This window comes from Mixophyes fleayi, chromosome 4 (assembly GCF_038048845.1).
Source record: "Mixophyes fleayi isolate aMixFle1 chromosome 4, aMixFle1.hap1, whole genome shotgun sequence".
Classification (NCBI taxonomy): Eukaryota; Metazoa; Chordata; class Amphibia; order Anura; family Limnodynastidae; genus Mixophyes; species Mixophyes fleayi.
In genome coordinates this window covers 51,583,364-51,609,400 of record NC_134405.1, presented here as the reverse complement: position 1 = coordinate 51,609,400, position 26,037 = coordinate 51,583,364, and the positions used below count along the sequence as shown (strand labels likewise).

Below are 26,037 nucleotides of genomic sequence, written 5' to 3'. Positions count from 1 at the left end.
ACTTTGGTCTTAGTGGCATATTTAACAAACAGTGATGGTGCACTATCGTGCACTTACCGTAAAATCCATGTGTCCCGCATATTTAAGAAAGGTGCATTGCAGTAGATATCGTGGATATCTGTTGCTTTGCATTCCTTTTTGTTTTTGGGAGCAGTCACCATTCTACAGTATGGTGACTGCTCCCAACCGCAATCTAACAAGTTCCGAAAAAAAGTTTTTCCGGTAACTTGTCATGATAATGTATATTATCAAAATTGAAAGCTTTCAGTCCTGTCAGCTCTGCTTCGAAGAGCAGAGCTGGACAGCGCATGTGTGGAGGGATCACATGTTCCCTCCCTGTCACTCACCGCTCTCTCTCTGCAACTATAGTTGCAGAGACAGAGCGGGGATGTTTGTGCGAACTGCACATGCGCAATTCCCGTGTAAAGAAGAATGAAGAGGACCAGGAGGAGATCCGGAGACAGCGCGTTCCAAAGAGGGGGGTAATTGTGATTTTTTTTTAGCAGTTTTTCGGAACTGCTGTTTCGGTGTTGCGTTTTTCATAAATTTGAGAAATAGTTCAATTCTTATCAATGCGATAAGGATTGAAAACTATTTTTCACTTTATGATAAGATTGATAAATGTGCCCCATAGAAACAAAAAAACTCTTTAAAAAAGAAACAAAAGATTGACTCTTAAAACATGACAAGATAATCCCATGGCTAAACATTTATTAAAATAAAATGAATTGTTCAAGCAAAAATCTTGAAGCATGTCTGGATTTAATTGTGATATTTTAGAAAAAATTTTAGTCATCTTAAAATGTTTTTTTTTTTAACGTTCTAACTTTTAGTTATGTCTACTTCACTTGTCACCTTTTCCAAATCCATTTCTAAGCCCTTCATACATCTTACACAGAGTTTATTTTCAGATGTCATTTTCCTATCTCGCTGGCTTATGCAGTGATTTTCCTGCTAAACGTTCATCTACTTGTTTAGTCCCATTAATGGTCATTTACAAACTGCAAAAAAAAATGCTTCATCGCAATTTATTTCTTTTTGCACAGAGGTGCCTAATTTTCCACCTTATGCGTACACGGTAGCATGCCCGCGGCCTGGTTTTTCGAACCGCCCCCATAAAATCAGTCTGCACCTATGTTGGCGGGATAGCGAGTCCAGTCGGAAATGTGTATAGTGGAAGCAGTTAATGTGTTATGATAAAGTCCCTCCTACTATTGTTAAAGGGCCACTCTATCATTATATTAGGTTAAAAATCAAAACCAAAGAGTTTGAAGGTCAGAATATCAAAGTAATGTTTCCTAACTGATCATCTGTAATTCCATTTTCCGTGCTTTGTTTTCCTGGAAATATCAGTGCAGCTGTTCTTAGAAGAGACTCGGGTGATGTGCTGGACAGTCATGTATCTCCGTGTCAAGAGCTTCAGCCAAAGTAAAAACAACAGTTCTTTTTGCTGTATTACTGTATTGTGTAACAATGTGAAATGCTCCATGATCTGACTTTTTTTTTTTTTGTGAAATAATTTTTTATTGAAAACCACTCATGTACCATATCATCATCATCATCATTTATTTATATAGCGCCAGCAAATTCCGTAGCGCTTTACATTTAAATATATCATAACAGTAAGTGGAGATTATTCAGAGAGAATAAGAAAAAAGAAATAACATTGTAATTAAGGATGTTAATGATTAATTAATACCATATAAAATATTCACTATATATTAAATGTTACTCTAAAGTATAGTAAAAATAAATCTAAATTAGTTATACCATGTAGTCTATTTATCTATTCTGCTAATTTAAAGTGTAGTAAAATAATACAAATGTATTTATGTATACAATCAATTATATCTAGGATTCCACTGTCTATTACGAATGTTAAGAATAATTTAATATACATCAGTGATGATAAAATATAAGGGAAGAGGAAGGAACGAGGATGAGTTAGGAAGGGATTGTTCCGGATCCGAGTCTATAGTGATCCTATCTCAGGATCTAAGACAGTTAGGTCTTAACATAAATACTAATCAAATAATTTAAAATAAAGAACATTTTATAGATTTATATAAATCAGAATCAATGAAGATTAACCAATTACACCTTGTAGTATAATAAGCATCACATTTGTCATTTGAGGAGAGGGTGATTTCATCCATGTTTTCGATAATACTCTACTCTAGTGAACCCTTCCTTTATTGTCGGAGGTATGGGGACATCCAGTGAATTGGGATTACCGCTTTAGCAGCACAGTTTAATTTAATTGAAAGAGATTTTTTGCATTGGGAAATTGGAATTTTAGTTTTTTGCAGAAGCCACAATGAAGGAGGGTCTGAAGTAGTTTTTCCTAATATAATTTTAGTGAGTAATTAAATTATTCCAAAAGTTGCATATTTTAGAACATTCCCACCATATCTGAATAGGTGTACCTATCTCAACTCACACCTCCAACACAGGTTAGGAGCCCCATGACATATTTTAGCCATAAGATCTGGACATTGATACCATCTAGTTAAAACTTTATATTGACTTTCAACAACTAATACATTTTTTGAGGATGCTTGTGTGGCACAAAAAATATTTATCCGGTCATTTTCTTAAATTACTTCTTTCAGGTCTCGTTCCCAATTTTTTCATACTTTTTAGGGGAGATCTAAACACATTTTCACTTTATAAATCTGGGATTATAAATGTGATGGATATGTTGTAGAATTTCATATAGATTTAAAAAGTGTAAGCTTCCTATAAACATCTTTATGTTTGTTAGGTGATATCAGAAAATGTTTCAATTTAAATTTAATTTATGTAATCTGTTCCAAGTAATTAATGTTGGGCCTATAGTAGGATGTTCTGAGGTTTTATAACTGTATTTCACACTTGCCTACTGTCCCAGAATGCCTTGGAGACTCCTGAAGCAGGTAAATAACACAATTCACGTTGTCACACCCTGCACTTGTCCCTTGGTGCACCCCAAAAAGTAGCCACGTATAATGTATATAAGGTGACAGAAAAACAGAGAAAGTCATTGATGGACTGTATGTCCCAGATTTCTGACCTATGTGTTAGGGAAAATTGCTAATATTGGAAAAACAGATTTCCAAAAGCTTTGGGATTCATTAAGAGCTGGATCGAAGGGTTCCCTGGAGTGAATGGAGAGAGAGGGAGGGCCTCCATTCATTAAGTCCATTTCGGGTCTTCTGACCTGCCAGTCAGACAGCAGGTTAATTAATTGTTGCATCTACGAGGTGTAGTTTTAAAGGTCAGTCAGTTTGCTCAGACACATCTCTTATTACTTTGTGAAAGAGGCTGGGATCCTCCATAGAGAGAAAAAAAAGCTATTTGTTTATAAGTGAAATAAACTTGCCAATTGCCGTCTGCAGGGGCGGATTGGCCATTGGGCTTACCGGGAATTTTACCGGTAGGCCGGAGATCTGATGAGGCCGACTGTCGGCTGCTTGAAGTTTTTGTTTTATTACATGTTATTTTTTAATCTTTTTTTTTTTTATTTTTATCATGGATGCCGGTCGACAATCAGTTCCAGCCTAATATGGGGACGGATTGGGGGGGAGAGAGGGGGCAGCGGAGGCCCCCTGAATCAGAGGTGCCGGCAGGGGAGCATTGTTGTGGCCACGGAACTCATCATAAACCCCGGCCCCATGCGTGGCCGCGTCCTTGTCCTATCCAGTAATAAACAAAGGTCACATGGGACGCGCACCATGTGACTGGTGCTGTCCCATGTGTACTGTGCAGGAATCGCCGCTGGAATAAGGTATGTGTGAGGGTGTTTTATGTCAATGTAGTGTGTGCTAGTGTTATGGAAATGTAATGAGGGTCAGGACAGGAGACCTTATGTCAATGTAGTGTGTGTTAATGTAGTGTGTGTGGGCAGGGGGCTAATGTCAGTATATTGTGTGTGGGCAGGGGGGCTAATGTCAGTATATTGTGTGTGGGCAGGGGGGCTAATGTCAGTATAGTGTGTGTGGGCAGGGGGGCTAATGTCAGTATAGTGTGTGTGGGCAGGGGGGCTAATGTCAGTATAGTGTGTGTGGGCAGGGGGGCTAATGTCAGTATAGTGTGTGTGGGCAGGGGGGCTAATGTCAGTATAGTGTGTGTGGGCAGGTGAGCTAATGTCAGTATATTGTGTGTTTGGGCAGGGGGGCTAATGTCAATATAGTGTGTGTAGGCAGGAGGGCTTATGTCACTATAGTGTGTGTGCAGGGGGATTTATGTCACTGTAATGGGGTGAGGGCGGGGGGCTTATGTCAGTGTAGTGTGTGGGCAGGGGTTCTTATGGCAATGAAATGGGGGTGAGGACTGGGGTCATACGACAATGAAAAGGGGTGAGGCCAGGAGGGTATATGATAATGAAATGGGGGTGAGGGCAGGAGGGCATATGACAATGAAATGGGGGTGAGGGCATGAGGGCATATGACAATGCAATGGGGGTGAGGGCAGGGGGGCTTATGGCAATGAAATGGGGGTGTGAGTTAGGTGGTGACTAATGGGTGATGGTGGGGCAATTTAGTTTAATAGTGGGGGGCCTAACAATTTAAGATGAGGAGGCAGGACTTTTAATTTAATGCTAGTTTGGGGCTATTAATTGAATGTGGGGCTGATTTTGGGGAGGAGGGTCATTTATTAAATGTGAATATGAATAAATTAAGGCAAGGGATGATTTTGGGAAATGGTTATATTTATTAAACGTAAATGCTATTTATTGCTGGTCCTGTTTGGACGTAGGGAAATAGGTTAATTTATTAAATGCGGATACTATTAATTTAATGTTTGGGTTGGTTGAAGGGAAATAGATCTATTGATCAAATGTGAATGCTTTTATTTTAATGGAGCTAGAGGGAGGCCTACCAGTAATTATTAAACGTGTGTGCTATTGATTTAACGCTGGAGCTCATTGGAGTTTTCTTAATTTAATGTACCCATTTTTTTTCCAGATATTAATCTCAACATTCCAGGATCCAGAGGAGCAACAACTAAGCTAAAGACACCAGCAGCCACAGGTAGGGAAAGCGACAAGAACAGGACACACATACTCTGGTACATACAGTAGGCGCACAGACACAGTGAGCGCACACACATACGGGGACAGACACAGTGGGTACACACGCATACTGGGCCCCGCCTACCATTTATTTGGCCCCGCCCACATGAGGCCACTTTCAGACTTTTTTCCAGGGCCACTTTTAGTTCCCAATCCGCCCCTGACCGTCTGTTTGTGAGTCCGACAATAGGTCCTTCCTCACTCCCAGAGGGATTCTCTAATGCATTAGTTAGAGCTCGACAAGCTAGAATTTACCCCAGGAGATGGCATCTGTGATCTTGTGACAATATATATATATATATATATATATATAATTTATATAATTTTATTTTTTACTGGTAACTTTAACCATACCTTCCAAGTCTCCCGATTTAGGCAAGACAGTGCCAATTTCAGGGGTCTGTCCCACTGCATTAATGATGGTATGTGTGTGTTGATGGATCTCAAATGTAATTTATTCCTTCCCAAAATGGAACCAGTGAGAGAGAGAGAACACGTCCACATCTTCTGTTATAAACTAAATGTAAAATAGATCTGCGCCTGGTCCGCTCTTAGAGCTCCTAGTAAGACACGCAGAAACAATACACTTTATGTTAATCTGTTAATCTCCCTAAAAGGACACATTTGTTTAATAGAGATTCGGATCAGAGAATATGGGAACCAGCACATATAATTTCACTGTATGATTCCAAGATAATAATGGATTTATAATAATGAGTCAATTCGGAATCTTTTCCTCCAGAGCTATTTAGCAAATCCTCAGTCCCCTCAACAGTAGATATAACTCTGTTAGTCATGATGTATGCATAGTACCCTTTTAAAGACTCCATTTGTAGGATACTCCCTATGAGATACTTTTATGTATATGAGAAAATGTTAATAAGTGGTGCCCAGTGAATTGGTTGAGGAGCTGTTTGTGTTACCAGCAATCAGACATTCCACATTCCATTCCGACCTTTACAAAAAGGGATCTTATAAGTAAACTTGAATGAATAGCATTTCCCTATATGGAGTACACCTAGCTGTGAAAGTGGCAAATGACATGTCGAGGATTTTAGCTTAAATAGTTAATGAGACTACTAGGCCCTAAGTAAGATAACTGAAGAGGTCTAGGCTGCTAGAATTATTACCCATAACGTCAAAATGTTGTAGTTTTATTTATGTACAAAAGGATGGAATTGTAGGATCTATTACTATAGTCCTATGATTTTTAGGATTAACGTACATCATGATCTAATGTAATGTGGCTGTCTGGGAAATGCAGAAATCTGGGGGACTCAGATAATGTTAAATATGTTAGAATATATTTGGTAAAGAGCTACTTAGTGCATTTTCTTGAGAGCATGACGTGCAGCCAGAAAGGGAGATCTCCAGCCAGCGGCAATGTGGAACTTGACCACTAAAAATATATTTTGAAGTAATTGAATAGCCCGACTGTCCATGTTCTCATAATGCACCCACAGTAGACAGTGAGGAGCTTGGGGAGTGCTCAATTGGATGTGGATAAATCCTGTCCTATTGTTTTGTTTCCATGTTCTATTAATGTTCACTGTGAACGATGGGTGTGCTGTCACCAATGAACCTATCTGCAGTACCGGTAGACCCGCTTTCGACATGTGGTGAATAGGCACAAATGAAGACCAAGAAATTTTGTTCACTGTGTTTTTGAAGTTATTGCAGCAATATTGGGTTTTTTTTCATAAAATTCTGTTTGCACATTTTGAGGCCCACTTCCTATAGGCCATAGTATTAGTGACTATGTACTTTTCCATATATGTTGGGCACAAGCTATCACTTCCGATTCAACTATCTTGAAAGACATCCTTTGTAAAGCTAAAATTTTGTGAATGCGCTGTAACAAAAGGTGGGTAGTGGCCATCATTAATAAAGATTTAGCCCAACCTGGATCCCCTTTCGAGCGTGCAGAGAATGGCCCATTCTTCTTAATATCCATGTGAACAAGACCCAATTGTAATACACAGTTCATTCTGTTGATCTGTCATGCTTGGCATCAGTGACTATGTGAGCCAATACCGGGAGAGGAAGAGGGCATCAGTGGGCATTGTGAAGGTTTTACATCCAAATGTTAAGTTGGGGTAGGTACCTGAGCCCTCCCCACTCACATTGTAATTCGGGATCCATTACCCAGGTCCCCCACATAAATCCAGTCAATAACATCTATCCCCAGAGAAACTGAGAGGACACTAGTAAGGGAAAAACAGATCCTGGGCAAGACAGGGGTTGTTGAAGTCAGGTCTAGTTGGGGATTATGATGCAGGCTGGTCTGAGGCACTGCGGATTTACAGCAAACACTGAATCACTTGAAGTACATGCACAATCGGTGCCATTCTGTTGGTCTATGTAGTGGTGTGTGCCTACAGTGGTAATGTATAGGATCCGCAGCCATCAGTAGCTAAAGAAATGCTAAAGCCAGTCTGGTTACTATTTTTCACTCCCATTCAGATTGTGAGTGCTATCAAATAAATATTATTTCTATTTTAAATCGGAAACCACGTAGATGCAAGTTTATACCCACATTACAGTACCCAGGGACCCAATTTCCATTGTCTTCAACAGTCTGAATAGTGTAGCTCCCAGTTTTCACTGAAGGCACGTCTACCCAAAAGCGCGCTGGGATAGGGTATGACTATGTTTCCGGTTGGCCTTAACTGACCCTTGGTACACTAATCATCCCCATGTTATGTCACACTGGAAACAAAATTCCAAACAGAAGACTTTCAGCACTGGTGTCTGGCCTTTTATATGATGTAAGGCTTTCACCTTTTGAATTGGGAACTTTCTTGGCGCTTTGTTGTAGGTGACGAGAGCTAGCAGCCATGACACTGTCTGGTATGGCATTAACAGTTTCACTTATGATAAATTACACCTCACAGTATCATTTTTGGCAGGGTCGGGTGGGAGTAGTTGTGTGTCCCAGTAGCAGCTGGTGGAGTAGGCAATTTTTAATGCTTTTGTTATGGAAAATGCAACTTTCAGATCAGTGAATAACACTGTCAGACACTATTCTCTAGTCACTGTTACACTCTTGTTTAAACTGTGTTACATTATTATTGAGCTTTACTGCTAACACTGTGAAGCTATCCTTAGGTGTAAGTATACACATATGCACATCTCGTTTTTGGAGTTGGACTACAGTATCTGGAAATATGCGTGAGCCAATGTATATGTGCAATGACATCTTTTGGGACAGGCTCTTTACATGGACGTTCGGAGCCCAAATACATCAAATTCTCCATGAGTTCTGAATTTATTAAAGTACTGAATTGTACAAGAAGGAAGGGTGTGAATATATGGGCAATTTGTACAATGGAAAAACCTTATACAAATCTATTGGACGCCAATAGATTATGAGTCACTAAGTAGGATGTGAATGTACCAAGTGTGGAGAGAACAGAATAGAAGATGAAGATAAGAATAATCAGAGGTCACTGATAAGTCACAGCTAACGTCACAAGTCATAATCACAAATAGTAGCATTTACAGAACTGTATAATCGAGGCAGAGTTAAAGTGGATGCTACACAGTTTAAAAGGAACCCAGGTATATCATGGGGAAGCCATATGTCAGGAGATTTGGGCAAGCAGATGGGAAGGGGGGGTCTGGAACTGGAATACTACTGGGTGGGAAGCAAATGAGATGCTGTAAGCAGCAGTTCCAGCAGTCTTAGACATCACTGGCTGCCTCACACACTAAAGATGACCTCTCTCAGGTGTTACCACTAACCTCCAGTACTGATGGCCCATGCGAGGAATCACCAACCAACCGCCCACTATAAGATTCTGCTCAGTGCACTCCTCAGTGCCTGAGCATCAATTGTTCCAACACATCCGTGTACCTCATTACACGCTAAGTGTTGTTCAATCAGTGCCAACCACTCTGTGTACCTCATTACACGCTACGTGCTGTTCAATCAGTGCCAACCACTCTGTGTACCTCATTACACGCTACGTGCTGTTCAATCAGTGCCAACCACTCTGTGTACCTCATTACACGCTACGTGCTGTTCAATCAGTGCCAACCACTCTGTGTACCTCATTACACGCTACGTGCTGTTCAATCAGTGCCAACCACTCTGTGTACCTCATTACACGCTACGTGCTGTTCAATCAGTGCCAACCACTCTGTGTACCTCATTACACGCTACGTGCTGTTCAATCAGTGCCAACCACTCTGTGTACCTCATTACACGCTACGTGCTGTTTAATCAGTGCCAACACATCCATGTACCTCATTACATGCTACGTGCTGTTCAATCAGTGCCAACCACTCTGTGTACCTCATTACACGCTACGTGCAGTTCAAACAGGGCCAACACATCTATGTACCTCATTACACGCTACATGCTGGTCAATCAGTACCAACAACTCTGTGTACCATAGTACATTCTATGCGTTGCCCGGGCAGTGCCAACAAACTTTTTGTAATCTGTTGCACGTTACCAAGAAACAGGGACAAGTTACGCACTGATGCAAGAAGGAAGGGGACGGGAAACAGGGGAGGGCTGGCAGACTTTAGCCTGGGGGGCAAGCACACCGCACTGGCCCATAAGTAGCGGCCCATCCTTAAAGGGCGGTTTTTGGTACAATTTATATTTATCTATTTAGAAAGAGGCCCTTTTAGTGTTGCTTAATCCATATATATATTTTTATGCCCAGGCCCAGAGCTGGATTAAGGCTCTGGGGGGCCTGGGCACTTTAGACAGGGCAAACCCCTATGATGTAGCATGGTTATCATTGGTTATCATTTTAGACAAATTCACAGGCAATACTGTGTGTACTACTGTTAGGTGTTAGGTACACACTGTTCTGCCTTCATGAGCAGTACACGGTGAAGAGGGACAAACCTCCCATTTGTCCTAAGCGAAACAGTCACCCAAATTCGGGACTGTCCCACCAGATTCAGGACAGTTGGCAGACTGTCCTGCTCTCTCCTACCTGTTCTTGTCACTGTCACCACTTGTGGCTGCTGGTTTCTTTAGCTCATTTGCTGGTTTTCTGAATCCTGGAATATTGGAGGCCCTATTTGTAAAAAAATGGGTACATAAAATTTAGAAAACTCCAACCAGTCCCAGGGTTAAATTAATAGCACCCACGTTTTATAATTAGGCCTCCCTCCAGCCATAACATTAAAGTAATAATATTCACATTTACTAAATAGATCTCTTTCCCTCCAACCAATTCTGACATTAGATAGCAAACACATTTAATATATAAACCTATTTCCCTCCCTCCAAACAGCCCCAGCAATAATTTAAATAGCATTTACATTTAACAAATATTACCATTTCCCACAACAATCACAGACATTAAATAATACATAATCACATTTAATATTTTTTCATTTTCCAAACCACCCCAGTATTAAATTAAAGGTCCAACTACTCCATCTTAAATTCATAGGACCCACTATTAAATTAAATTGAACCACCATCACCCCACAAATAAAATAGCACCCAATAATTTGCCCCACCTGCACTCCTCGATTAATTTAATAGCCTACCTCCCTGTGACAGGATGGACCGCCTATGCCACCCTGTCTGTTGTTGCTGGGAACCGGCTGAGCTTACTTTACCACCGTTCCCTTTCGTTATCCCAAAAGCACCCTCCTGCCGCAGTAGGAGGGGCTTATAATGCTGCCACCACTGAGCTCCTTTATGGCGCTCAGAACCACCTTCCTTCTGGGTAACTGTCACTGCTAGTGTACTCCTGTGCTGGTACACTTGGGCTGGTAACTCTGGACCTCTTACTATGGATTTGGGTTGCTGTGGATGGATCCTCCCTGGCCTATCACACTGACCAGGGCTGCAGGTAGCAGGCAGAGTGGTGGTACTGGAGAGCTTGGGTCCAAACCTCAGAATCAGCCGGAGGACGGATTAGATTTAGGGTCTAATCTGCAGGTCACATGATTTCCAGCAATATTGAAGAAGATGTCAAGCTGGTCTTTGAAGCAGAGTGATGTTTATTGCTCAAGTGTCCTGACAAGGACAGTTCCACTGATTTAAGGTATCAGTGGTCACGTCAGATGAAACATCAGAATGATACATTTCAGTGTACAAATCAGTGCATTTATACCTTTCAGACACATGCTATTTTTAGCATCAGGATATACTCTATGTACACAAACATAGATTTACATGCATTGCAAAGCCCCTAATATTTATACTTAGCTATGAAATTCTTATAACCCTTGCTGTGATTTCCTGGATCTTATTTCAGAAGCAGGAGACCCACTAGCAAGTCAAAAGGTCTGACTGGCATGAATACTTCAGACAGTCGCTGAATACCCATTCCCACAGAACAAAAAAAAACAAACCAATACAAGTTACTTCCCCACATCACAATACACCAAAGGCTTGGTAAACACAGGCTCATTGTATCATATATATACATCAGAAATAGGCATATCCTATAGCAAGGTTAAACAAGAGACAAATTTATTCCCTGGTCTCAGAAATAACGATTTGCTATCTCAAAAAATAAGTGCATGTGCAATTACATAAATAAGTGCCCTGCGCTATTTCCTTTAAATACATTTTTACCAAAAGTTATTTAATAGTGATCCAGTCACACTCCCACATTATATTAAGACCCCCTCCCTCACACACTACACTCTTATAATGGCCCCTCTCACACACACTACACAATACATTCATATACTGCCCCCCCCCCCCACACACACACACACAATACATTCATATGCTGGTCCCCTCTCACACAGACATTAATTTAGCATACTGACATACACACACACATTATATTAATATACTAATACACCCCCCCCCCCCCCGACACTTACTTGGCTCAATCCACGCGTTGTCAGTTTCTTCACACATGGGATGGCACCTGTCACATGGTGCACGTCCCATGTGACACAAATAGAGGCACGCACACATAGTACAAACAGAGGAGCGCAGCATGCGCATACTAAGTAGAAGGAAGGGTGGGAGGGAGGGAGGACGGATCATTAGGATCCGCGGTCAATTGAAGAAGATGGCTGGTGCCAGGGGAGGGGCCAGCCACCAAGTACAAACTATAAGGAGTAGGACCTGGTGGGAAAACAGGGAGCTTGTAGGGGGGGGGGATTATTTTAACTTCAGTATGAGATTTTAAACACAGAAATATACATCAATCAGCAACAACATTAAAACAAGTGAATTGAATAACAATGATTGTCTTGCTACAGTGGCACCTGTCAAGGGGTGGGATGTATAATATATTAGGCAGCAAGTGAACAGTTGGTTTTTGAAGATAATGTGTTGGAAGCAGGAAAATGGGCAAGCATAAGGATCTGAGCGACTTTGACAAGGGTCAAATTGTGATGGCTAGACGGCTGGGTGGGAGCATGTCCAAAACGGCAAGTCTTGCAAGGTGTTCCGGTATACAGTGGTTAGCACCTAGCAAAAGTGGTCCATGGAAGGACAACCGGTGAACCAGCAACAGAGTCATGAGCACTGATTGATGCGCATGGGGAGCAGAGTTTAGCATGTTTAGTCCAATCCCCCAGAATAGCTACTGTAGCACAAATTGCTGAAAACAGTGTCAGAACATACAGTGCTCCGCAGCTTGCTGTGTAGCCGCAGACTGGTCAGAGTGCCCATGCTGACCCCTTTCCACTGCCGAAAGCACCTACAATGGGCACATGAGCACCAGACGTAGACCATAGACCAATGGAAGAAGGTGGTCTGGTGTGATGAATCACATTTACCTTTACATCATGTGGACGGTCGGATGTGTGTGCATCATTTACTTGTGGAAGAGATGGTACCAAGAAACACTATGTGAATAAGGCAAGCTGGTGGAGGCAGCGTGATGCTGGGAAACCTTGTGTCCTGGCATGCCTGTGGATGTTACTTTTACTTGCCACGATGCAAAAAATGTTTTTGGAATTGTTTGAGGAACATGAAAATGAGTTCAAGGTGTTTACTTGGCCTCCAAATTGCCCAGCTCTCAATACGATTGAGCATTTATGGGATGTGCTGGAAAAACCAAGTCAGAGCCACCTCGCAACTTACAGGACTTAAAGGATCTGTTGCTAAAGTCTTCATGCCAGATACCATAGGACATCTTCAGAGGTCTTGTGGAGTCCATGCCTCAACAGGTCAGAGCTGTTTTGGTGGCACAAGGGAACCTACACAATATTAGGCAGGTGTTTTTTATATTGTGGCTGATCGATGTATATAGGTCCTCATCTTCAGTGATTTCTGTAGCACAATCCAGAGTGAAGGTACAACAAATCCTATAGCAGCTCTCCCATAACGCTGGGTACTAGCACGTGTACTCATTGTGTCACAATTATAACCTTCCTGAGTCTCTATTTTCAAAGTATGGAGCAACCTATGAGGAAGGGGTCTCAGGGCCATCTTTTCCATTGGGCACAATGGGCAGCTGCCCGGGGGCCCCACGGGCAAGGGGGCCCCATAGGCACCGCTCTTAATGAGAATAAACAATCCTGCAAAAGAAAAAAACCTGCAAAAAAAACCTTCAAGGGTCACTGAGCAAGTACATCTATCTATCTCTATCTCTATATATCTATATCTATATCTATATCTATATCTGTATCTAGGGGCCCCGGTGCACTGCTTTGCCCGGGGGCCCATAATATTGTTAAGATGGCCCTGAGGGGTCTGACCCCCAAACAACAATTGTGACACCATGAGCACACGTTTTTCCACATGTTATGGACTCACTTACAGGAGATGCCTAGATATTGGGAGGTGAGTTTACCCCAATATATCTATATTGTTCACAAAATAATCCTACTTATGTATATACTGACACATAGTGACTCTTGTACAAGCAATCATGGTTAGATTTACTGAACCTTCTAAAAAAGGAAAAGTGGTGGTGTTGCCCATAGCAACCAATCAGATTCTAGAAGGTTTAGTAAATCTACCCCTCTGTATTTTATATAAGTCAGGATTGTTGTAATTCCGCGATGTACTGAGTGCAGCAGTAAATGCGGGTATAATGGGATTGGCATTGGAAAATTGTAAACATTTTACAATAGCATTTGGGAGTCATTTATTGGTACATTTAATTAGCCATAGGACATATTCATACTGTTTCTTATTTGTGTGCACTTCAAAATAAATACATATGCCTGAATATTGTTAATATTCAGTAGAGACGCAGTCTGCATCATAAGTCCTTGCAGCTCCAATGCATCTAAGCCGCATCAATAATGTGATTTCAGATTGTCTCCTTGGTTAACAGGTAGTTTCATCACTGGGCGCAGCCATATTGAAATCATCGGTTTCTGCTCGTACTGCCTGTCCCAACCTTTGCATTGCATTTAGACCTTGCTGAAACTCTGCCTGCCTTGTCCTTTGGACTGTATTTCTGTATTTTGCACTTTGTTAGATCTCAGTCTGCCCTGACTTTCTTTTGGATTTGATTGCTGCGGTCGTTCTGGACTTTTGTAAGACATTGGTGCTTGTTTCCTTAGGCCTCCCTGTGTCAGGTCCTAACCTCTGCCATACTTATCACCCTAAGCCTGCACTACCTTCAGCTTAAACCCTGGGGCCACGCAAGTATTGGTGAGCAACTCACGTTTTATAAAAACGGTGGATGCTGGAGGTGAAGACCTCTGCAAGCAGTTTCTGCAGATCTTATCGCTGGAATACCAATATCGTAACACATAATTATCTTGTAAGTGAGAGTCTACTGTTGTTATGTTATTAGGTCCCACAGAAAAACCACCACATAAACACCAGGAAAGTGCTGCAAATAAAAAATCCAAAACGCGTTGTGCATGGATACAATTTCCTCTTTTCCACAAAAGACAATATCATTCCTATAACCCCTGTTTCACTGGCAGGTTTCACTAACGATACAATCTCCGATGCTATGAGAACAGATGTGTATAACCCATATGAACCAAATTAAAATAAGTTTTTATAGATCAAATATAAGTATAAATTAGTTCATCTAGATCAAACATTAAAATATAACTCTAGATCAAGCTGATATATTTAATGGGGAACACATACTTTTTCTATGCATTCACACATACATTTTTTTTTTATATCTCCCAGTGGTGAGAAAGCAACATAATCAGCATGGTGTGACATGATTCAAGGATAGAATAATATTTGTGTGATGATTTATGGATAACAGTACATGTACCATCATCTCCATGACGTCAGCTTTTGCTATCAGACCGGCCTTAACCCGCTTCTAGAGGGATCAGATGAGTAACAGGTTGGCTGGAAAATGTCAAGACTTGTTATTTTATTCTATTCTTGTATGGAAAGTGAATTGGTTCCAGGAGCTATTTTTAAGACGTAGAACGTCACGTTTGATAAATGGACCCCTATAGCTGACCTGCTTATGGAACATTCTAAAACACAGTGATCTGATTATTTGAGGAGCTGGCACCACTTTCTATGTAGAGAAAAGGTGAGTTGGTAATTATGCACATAGGCTTCCTGATAACCAGTTCCGCATCGCTCTTAAAGTTAATAATGTCCACCCAAATTACTGTAAAAGAATCACCACACTGTTGCTGCTGAAAAGTTCCCAGTCCCTCAAGGGGACAATTTCTCAGGAGAGCGGGATCAAAAGACTAAAACAAAAGCATTAAAAAATCTACTAGATGAACTGTAATAACATATAAACCATCACAGGCATTCAAAAGAAAACCCTGTTCATCTGTTAGATTGACATTGTCTATAGTATATTCAGGGCTGGCGCTATCATTGGGTGAACCTAGGTTGGAGCAAGAGGGCTCCGATGGTCAGTGCCAATGTTATCAATAGGGTAGAATCATGGCAGAGATAGGAAGGATGATATTGTATTCCAGAGGAGGTGGCAGCTATCTATAGATGCGGGATTAGAGCACAGACCAGAGTGTTTAACACTTACGGTGATGAATGGCTGAATTTAGATTGCACACAATACCCAAATTTGGTAGGATATGATTGGAGCTATTGATAGACTGTGGTCAATCTGGGCAGGTATGCGCCATACCGCCACTTCTCCCACTGCTTTTTGGCCAAAATGAATCAATATTATGCTTTACTCCCAAACGCTGTCTCCCTTCCTGTGTGCCTGTATCGTTGGCCCAACGCATAGTTCGGGGCAGGGGGGTGGTACAGTATGCTTGGGATACCGAAATGGTGAGCAATCAGGCTAGCAATCTGCTCCACGCTCCTGCACCATTTGCCCCTTTTACCCTGGTGCATGCCGGCTATCCAGTGGATGTTGCCTGCGACTGGTGGAGGAGGCTTTGCACCACAGTGCCGACCCTGTTTCCCAAGGAGCCGCCCAGCCTGTAGGATGTGTAGGTAATATCCTTTACACTGCGCTCAACCAGACCAGGCCACACAAGCTAAATAACAGCAGCAATAAGACCAAGGTATCCCTCATTGACTAGCCAATTATACAGAACATAAAATGTATTTTTGTGCTTGTATTAGCCTTCAGTTAATAATGGGGTATATGTACACACATACAATGATGTTACAATAATGTAGAGAAACAAATGATACATATGACTATAAAACCTTATAGCACTGATGACAAAGCGAATGGCACTTTGAAGAGGAGATTTAGGAACAATGTTAGTAGTTCTATTGATTAATGTTCAAATAGATCCATTGAATGGAAATGGAAGATGATCATATCATAGTAGATCAATATTGCTAGTTTTAATATCCCAACTGTAGATGCTGTTGTCATAGAATTTCAAGAGGTATCTATGGACTCAATGAGATGTTCAATTTATCCACAATGTCACACAGAATGTATATAGACCTCAAAAAACACCAGAGAAAAAGAGACCAGATCAGGGGCTCATGAAAGGAAATGGAACATGGATATAGATGCAATTCCACGTGACAGGTGCCGTCCCATGTGTGAAGAATCTGACAACGTGCGCAGATTGCACCAGGTAAGTGCGGGGGGAGGGGTGTGTGTTAGTATGCTAATTAATGTGTGTGTGGGGGGGGGCAGTGTATGAATGTATTGGGGGGCAGTATATGAGTGTATTGTGTGTGTGTGTGTGTGTGAGGGGGCTGGCAGTATATGAATGTATTGTGTGTTTGTGTGGGGGGGGCAGTATGTGAATGTAGTGTGTGTGTGTGGGGGGGGCAGTATATGAATGTATTGGGGGGGGTCAGTATATGAGTGTATTGTGTGTTTGTGTGGGGGGGGCAGTATGTGAATGTATTGTGTGTGTGGGAGGGGGGAGGAGGGGCAGTATATGAATGTATTGTGTGTGTGTGTGTGTGTGTGTGTGTGTGGGGGGGGCAGTATATGAATGTATTGTGTGTGTGTGGGGGGGGGTCAGTATATGAATCTATTGTGTGTATGTGTGTGTGGGGGGGCAGTATATGAATGTATCGTTTGTGTGTGTGGGGGCCAGTATATGAATGTATTGTGTGTGTGTGTGTGTGTGTGTGGGGGGGGGCAGTATATGAATGTATAGTGTGTGTGTGGGGGGGGGGTCAGTATATGAATCTATTGTGTGTATGTGTGTGTGGGGGGGCAGTATATGAATGTATCGTTTGTGTGTGTGGGGGCCACTATATGAATCTATTGTGTGTGTGGGGGGGGGGGCAGTATATGAATCTATTGTGTGTGTGTGTGTGTGGGGGGGGGGGGGGGGCAGTATATGAATGTATCCTTTGTGTGTGTGGGGGCCGGTATGTGAATCTATCATGTGTGTGTGTGTGGAGGGGAGGGGAGGGGGCAGTATATGAATGAATTGTGTGTGTGTGGGGGGGAGGGGGGCCAGTATATGAATGTATTGTGTATGTGTGTGAGAGGGGCCAGTATAGGAGGAGTGTAATGTGTGTGGGAAGGGCCAGTATATAAGTGTAATATGTGTGAGGGAGGGGGGGGGGTCTTAATATAATGTGGAAAGTAGGCTATTAATTTAATCGAGGAGTGCAGGTGGGGGCTAATTATTGGATGATATTTTATTTGTGGGGTGATGGTGGGGCAATTTAATTTAATAGTGGGTGCTATGAATTTAAGATGGAGTAATTGGACCTTTAATTTAATGCTGGGGTGGTGAGCTATTAGTTGACTGTGGGGCTGTTTGGGGAGAATGAGGTCTATTTATTAAATGTGATTATGAATTATTTAATGCCTGAGATTGTTGTGGGAAATGGTTATTTTTGTTAAACATAAATGCTATTTAAATTATTGCTGGGGTTGTTTGGAGGGAGGGAAATAGGTCTATTTATTAAATGTGTATACTATTAATTTAATGTTGGAGGGGGCTGGAGGGAGGCCTAATTATAAAACGTGGGTGCTATTTTCATTTAACATCGGGGCTGGTTGGAGTTTTCTAAGTTACATGTACCCATTTTTTTCCAAATAGGGCCCCCAACATTCCAGGATCCAGACAAGCAGCAACTGATCTATAGACACCAGCAGCCACAGGTGGTGAAAGTGACAAGAACAGGTAGGAGAGAGCAAGACAGTCTGCCAACTGTCCTGAATCTGGTGGGGCAGTCCCGAATTTGGGTGACTCTCACTTAGTCAGTATTTGGTCTGACTAGAAGGACAGTTGCCTGTGTATTTCTCTAAAATGATAACCATGTTACATCATAGGGGCCCCCTTGTCTAAAGTACCCCCGGCGCCCCAGAGCCTTAATCCAGCTCTGGGTCAGGGTGTCAGATTGACACCTAGTGCTCTGCTTCTCCTTCCTACTTCCACTATTTACCAATAACCCTATTGGTATATAGTGTGAAGGAAAAAACAAGCCCTTTTGCTGGCAAAAACATCAGTGCGCGTATTTACTAAACTGCGGGTTTGAAAAAGTGGAGATGTTGCCTATTGCAAGCAATCAAATTCTACTTATCATTTATTTAGTACATTCTGCAAAATGACAACTTTAATCTGATTGTTTGCTAAAGGCAACATCTCCAAACCTGCAGTTTAGTAAATATACCCCCAGGTTTTTAAAGCAAAAGGGCTTTTTGCATTTTGATAAATCAGCCCCTATGTTCAGTACTGTAAAAGAACATTATTATATAACCTATTGCTATATGATTTATACCCATTATAATCAGCCAGGTATGTGTAAAAATAAATAAATAAAGCGCTGTAGGGAGAAGGAACATATAAAATAAAATGCAATATAAAGTGAGGTTTGTTTTTTGTTGCATTATTTGTTTTCATTATTTAAGATTTACATTTATAATAAAGTATCGCTGGGTTAAGGAACACTAAAATATCCTCTTTTTATATTGATAAATATATAATGTACCGAAAGCCACCCTTTAAGTATGGGCCGCTACTTATCATCATCATCACCATTTATTTATATAACGCCACTGATTCCGCAGCGCTGTACAGAGAACTCACTCACATCAGTCCCTGCCCCAATGGGGCTTACAGTCTGAATTCCCTAATATAGACACACACACTAGGGTCAATGTGATAACAGCCAATTAACCTACCAGTATGTTTTTAGAGTGTGGAAGGAAATCGGAGCACCTGGAGGAAACCCACGCAAACACAGGGAGAACATACAAACTCCTCACAGATAAGCCATGGTCGGGAATTAAACTCATGACTGCAGTGCTGTAAGGCAGAAGTGCTAACCACTAGGCCACCGTGCTGCCCTATTAAACTTACTTATGGGCCAGTGCTATGGGCTTGCCCCCCGGGCTAAAGTCTGCTAGCCTACCCCTAGAATCATTACACATTGAATGTAAAATATTATCAGATTCCACAGCTGGTATTTCAGTTTTCAGGCATTTTTAAAACTGCAGCATTATACTTCTGGAAAATCTGGGTATAGGTTGAAATATAACATAAAGTTTGGTATTTGGAGGAAAATACGACAGTAAAGACATATTGAGCAGGGTGTCATGCTAGTCAGGCATTCAGTCTAAGCTGTTGCTTGATGTTTTAAATGTTTTTTTGTGTGTGTTTTTTCCTTAGCGCCGTAGCCTGAGGTGAGGTGCGTTTCCAAAGCAACCACAATGATGAACGATCCTCCTCTCCCTCTCTCCCTGCCTCTGTACATTCTACACAGAAGCCAAGCTGTATACAGATGCTGAGAGTGCAACAGAATTCCCCCCTTGCATTCTCTCAGCGCTGAAGTGTCCAGCAGTGATACCTCACAGGTAATAAACAAGATATTATTATTTTTTCGAGCTAAATGACCATTTTGTTTGACTAAGGCATAATAATCTAGTTGCACTTGAACATGTCAAAAATATGTGTGCGTGTGTGTGAGTGTGTGAGGTAACAAGGGAGACAAGCTTTTGATATTAATTTAACGTTTTTTTGTGTCAAGTTTCATTAACCTGCTCACCCCTACAACTTCTGTCAGGTCAGTTTAAACTGCACATTTTTCCATCAGGTAAAATAATGATAGAGTGAACTGAGCTGACCTCTACAGCTGAGAAAATATCAATGTAAAATAATGTATGTTTTTTAATTATCAAAGCAGCCATTTTGTGGTCTCAAACGATATTCAACATATTTATACACTAAAAAAATAAAAAAAAACAGTGTAGAGGCACTTTGTGCCTCATGCCTCAATACTATCACTGGTTACTAGTGGATTGATAGGACTGCATTTTCAAGTATTCCCACAAAATTGATGCCTCTACTGTGCAGGAGATGGGTACACTTTAAATTTGCCTTCCCCCCCAAGAAACTTAATGCAATGGAAAGCAACTTTGTGGTCTGTGGAACTTTACGTTCCAAATAAGTGTAGCGTGGACACAACCATTGTTAGAGTGTAAGCTCTTCTGTGCAGGTTTCTCATTCTTGTCGTGTCCCTAAGTTGTGTATATTTTAAAATGATGTCCTAGTTTAGTAATCTGCAGTAATAACTATGGGACCTACTGTAGCTTTTCATTTCGTAAAAGGGTTGTCCATTTTCAGAAAACTCCCCTTATGTGTAGTAAACAGGGGGTCCCCCCCCTCCCTTCTTGAATATGAGCGGATAAAGATGAGTTGGTGTACCAGCTTTGGATAACTAGGATGAACGGAGGGCAGGTTACATTAAAGTGTGTTGTCCAATATCCAAACTCTTATTACATGATAGATATTTGTAATATAAATGAACAGTTGTTAGATAAATAACTAGTCCTCAGCTATTATTTATTTGATGTAATCACCATACTTCTCGCCTCAGAACACGTACATGAAAACCCAAACAAAACATTGTTATCTGTGAAACGCAGCCACACTTAATTAGCTCTTTCTCTTTATCAGAATTCTTTTTTTTGCAGAACATTTTTCGCATTACAGAATATCCCAAAAATGTCACACTATTTTGCTGCAAAAAATGTGACCTTCATGTATACTGACATATGTAAAAAATACTTTATATTATAAATGGCATGTAGCCATGTATTCCATCTCGTTGTTGGGAGTCACAAATTGCCAAAAAATGTAGAGTAAATGGAACAGTTTTGTTTATGTTTTTTAGGCAGCTCAGAGACGTACCCTTACCTTTATATTTTCATGTAGTTATGTTAAGGAGTAAAACGTGGTAGAGTATTTCTTGCCCTTCCTAACACAAACTGTAAAATGCTGCTAATATAGGACAAAAAGCTCCAACAGCATAGCATAGAATGTCAGTTATTTACTTGTTTGCGTAAACCTACCTAGATAATGAGTTTCTGGATAAGAGACACCATACCTCTATTTAAATCTACGCATACAGAGCATTTGTTACCTAGGAGAATGTCCCATCAGACTTCTGCATTTCTTAGGATGCATAATAGAGAATAATCATACATGTTAGCAGCTTTTTGAAGCTGGTAAATAGATAGGGGAAGTTATATGTTGGGCGTGTGTACTTAAGTCGATTTGTTGGTTGTGATTTATGGACAAGGACTTTTGTCTGCATATCTCCATACAGAACAGGATTTCTCTGGTTATGATGCGGAGCACAAGCATTGGAAATAGGGAAAAAACTTATCTTGGGCAGGACTTGGTCACCATTGCAGGAAAAAACATTTTATGGTTACTAAAGCTTGGCTGAAACCCATAGCCGTCAATCAGATAATAGCTGTCATTTTTCTAGTACAGTTTAGAAAGTAGAAACAATAGCAGTAGACAGTTGTGGGCATATCATTGTTTTACTAAAGATACCCTTCGGTATCTTGACTCAAGTGAACCACGAGCTGCCACTGGCTTTCAATCCAAAGATGGCGGACATGCGACACCGCGAGTCACTCGCCAGGGCTCTGGTGTTTATATTAATAGCCAATCATTTACCTTACTATAGAAAGGTTTGATGCCTACTAAATGTGGCCCATTTGGATACATTTTAATAATAATTAAGCAAGTTCTGTTTATAACATCACAGGTCAATGAACGAGTACAGAACTACCATAGCTGCTGAGGCTATGGGGACCATGACTTCTCTGCCAAAGCCCCATTGGGCAATAAATGGGGCCCCACAAATGTCTAGTTACACCCCTGCACATGAATGTCATGTCACATGGGGGTGCATTTCAGACTTTTTGTGTGTACTTGCTTTGTAATGCTATAGTTGACAAGAAGAAGCTCTATATTATATATATATATATATATATATATATATATATATATATATATATATATACATACATACCAGAACACAACATTGTCAGTATAACGTCAGTCTTGTTCTGGTATAAAGTGGGTGACACATCATTTAGGATTTTTATGGTTTTTTCGTGTGCAGGGAATATCTGTGGTGGTATAAGATGTTTGTTTGTTTTTTTAAGCCAAATACAAGATTTCCAACATTCCTAAATCACAGGTAATAAAGGCGATTCATCCTTAACATTCATTTACAAATTTCTGTAGACAGGGGCCACAAACATAATTATCTAAACGTTAGTAAATCAACCAATCAGATGTTTCTTCATTCTCCTAACTGCAGCAGCAACATAATAGAATTGTATTTTTGCTTTTTATAAAACAGCCTGTGTGCATTCTAGTCTCTTAAAGAGGTACTTGAAATTTACAGCTAGTATTAATGTTCCTTTAAAGGAACATGAATACTAGCTGTAAATTTCAAGTACCTCCTTATGAGACTGTCACAGGAACAGAATGCACACAGCCTGTTTTATAAAAAGCAACAAAACAATTCTATTATGTTGCTGCTGCAGTTAGGAGAATGAAGAAATCATCTATTTGGTTGCTGTGGGTTACTGCAAATTTGTGCACAATGTAATTAAATAAGTTTTGGTGCCTCCCTGGTATTGTTCAAATAGCCTGTAATAAATATATCAAGGGAGCTGCATAGTGCTTAAACGGTACCGTACAAAGGGCAAAAGCTTGTACTCAACATGATTAAATACAATGTTGAGTATATTAAGTTACACAGGGGAACGAAGATAATACACACATATTCAGATATATACAGTATTTGTGAAAGTTTATAGGGTCTATCCTCGTCTCTCTACCTCCACTTATCTTTAAGGATTAATAGTATACCTACAGTAAAACCTTTCCTACCATGAAGGACCACTGAACCTAAACCGGAGTTCTATAAAACAGCCAGTAATAACAATCACACGCCTATAAGTTAAAGCTTCAGACATATCTGAGGTTAAGTTTTAGTCATGGGGCAATTCTTCATCTTAGGCAATGCAGCTTCTCCTACAAGACTCACATTGCACCTCCCAGAGTATGAAATGATTGGCTACAGGGAACAATAGCTTTACTACTGTTGTATTGTGAATGCATGGTTCTACATCTCAAGTCAAGCTTTGGGATCCTTTACATAATAAATTATATATATATTATTATTATTTATTATTACCATTTATTTATATAGTGCTGATTCCGCAGCACTGTACAGAGAACTCACGCACATCAGTCCCTGCCCCATTGGAGCTTACAGTCTAAATTCCCTAACACACACACACAGACTAGGGTAAATTTGTAAGCAGCCAATTAACCTACCAGTATGTTTTTGGATTGTGGGAGGAAACCAGAGCACCCGGAGGAAACCCACGCAAACACGGGGAGAACATACAAACTCCTCACAGATAAGGCCATGGTCGGGAATTGAACTCACGACCCCAGTGCTGTAAGGCAGAAGTGCTAACCACTTAGCCACCCTTCTGTTCTGTATACTTCACATTCCGTGAAATAAAAAATAAACCCGGTTCAATCTGAATACAGCGCTCGGGGGTATAACATGGGCTGTGTGTACATACCATTTTAAAGGTTGTTTACTGTAAACATTAATATAGGGTCAATATAAAAATGGTAAATTAAATGAAAAGAGGGAGGGGGGAAAAATAAAAAGTTGGTGAGGGGTGGGGAAGGGACTGGATCTGGAGATAAGTTCAGCCTCACATTCTGCAGAGGTTGGATTGACGAGCCAAAAGGTATTTTTTCCTCCAGTTTGTGTCTTTGGAGGAAATAAAACAGAAGCAGAAACAGTACATTGGAAATGTTTGGTACACAACAGCGCCAGCTTGTGGCATATATATGTTACTACAGGCAGTAAAACATGATAAAGAGGTACAGAAATTCTATACATGTGGAGCAACATTTATTGCAATAAAGTGGCAATCCTAATCCAATTTGTTAAAATCTCTAGTTTAGCTGATTGGCACAGGATATGCTGAGTAAAAAAATAATCTGTGCCACGTAGCGCTATACTCACTACTATAAACACTACTCCATCTGTACACGGGCAAGACAAGTGGAACAAAAGTATGATTGAAATGGAGAATGATTTTGTGTAGCAGTAAAATAGACACATCGAGATATAGTCCACTTTAAGCAATCTGAATATTTCCTGTGAGCCTATCACAGCACTGTTATCTGTTAGATTATACAGGTCTTCACAACACAGACCATATTTACCATTAAAAAAAAATCACACAGAAAGTGGCTTTGGGTTTTATTCAGAAATATACATTAGAACCCATGATATAAAAACAAGTAGTTGTAATATAACAATTTAGATTCATTGTCTGTCATTTTCCCAGGATGCATTGTTGAGAGATGAATGTCCAGCTCTGAGTCTGGTCACCGTGGCAACATGAACTTCCCACTTGTCAGTCATCTAACCAAGGGAAACCTAACACTCCAGCAGAGAGAAGACCCTGCGGACACCGGGCTGTGGGAACCTCATACTGTAATTGTCGTGGTCATTTTCGGGCTTGTCTGTCTCCTCCATTTGACAGCATTTCTGTACACCGTCTGCTTGCAGAGCTATGTGAATGCTGGCTCCCAAGGCTTTGCACACCCAATACATTACATAAGAAAGGATGGTGAGAACAAAATGTTTTACAGATTCATGTCCCACTTGTTGATTAACCATCCTGACACTCAACCAAAAGAGAGAACCCCAATAATGATCGATATGTGATCACATCATCTGCTTTTATTTTCTTCCCCAAAACGTCATGTATCCATGACCTAGGTCATAACATTCTTTTTTTTTTTTTAGAACCTTTCTTAAATGGAGACACATATACGACAACTATAAGTGTATAGTATGGCACATACAGTAGCTATATATCCACCCCACACTCTAAATATGCAAAGGATTGTGGGAGATTACTTGAATCATCTTTAGGGATACAGATGTAAATCATTGGGATATTATGCTTTCCTATACCTACAAACACTTCTGTGAATCTAGCAGCTTGTCAATGGATCAGGCAAAGGATTCTGGGAGAAGTTGACCAATTCATTTGTAACAGTTTTAAATGGAGGCAATGCTAAGAAAAAAAATAAAATAAAAATAGAGTGTTAAGTGTTGATTCTCCTACCCACATCTCTAGATTCTTAAAAAAAAAAAAAAAAAAATTTGAGGCACAACACTTCCAGCATGAGCATGACTTTTGATGCTTGGGGAGCGGTTTCATTGTAGGTTCTTTATTATAGATAAGCTGGTCGTTCTATATTGTGTTTTCACTCTGTTTTCTTGATGGCTCACCGGTAGTAACTGTGAGAAACCATGTCAGCAAAGTGCAGCCTCAAGCTGTCAGTGTGGCAATATTAGCATAGGCCGATATTATGAGAGCATT

General features: G+C 40.7%; 1 long non-coding RNA gene across 1 annotated transcript; it reads left to right on the top strand.

Moving 5' to 3' along the window:
* Nucleotides 1-1,352: 1,352 nt before the first annotated feature.
* LOC142151400 (uncharacterized) lies at nt 1,353-25,751 on the top strand. The gene is made up of 3 exons (XR_012691189.1): nt 1,353-1,428; nt 19,973-20,157; nt 24,991-25,751. It is a non-coding gene; the product is annotated as an uncharacterized LOC142151400 (long non-coding RNA).
* Nucleotides 25,752-26,037: the final 286 nt, after the last annotated feature.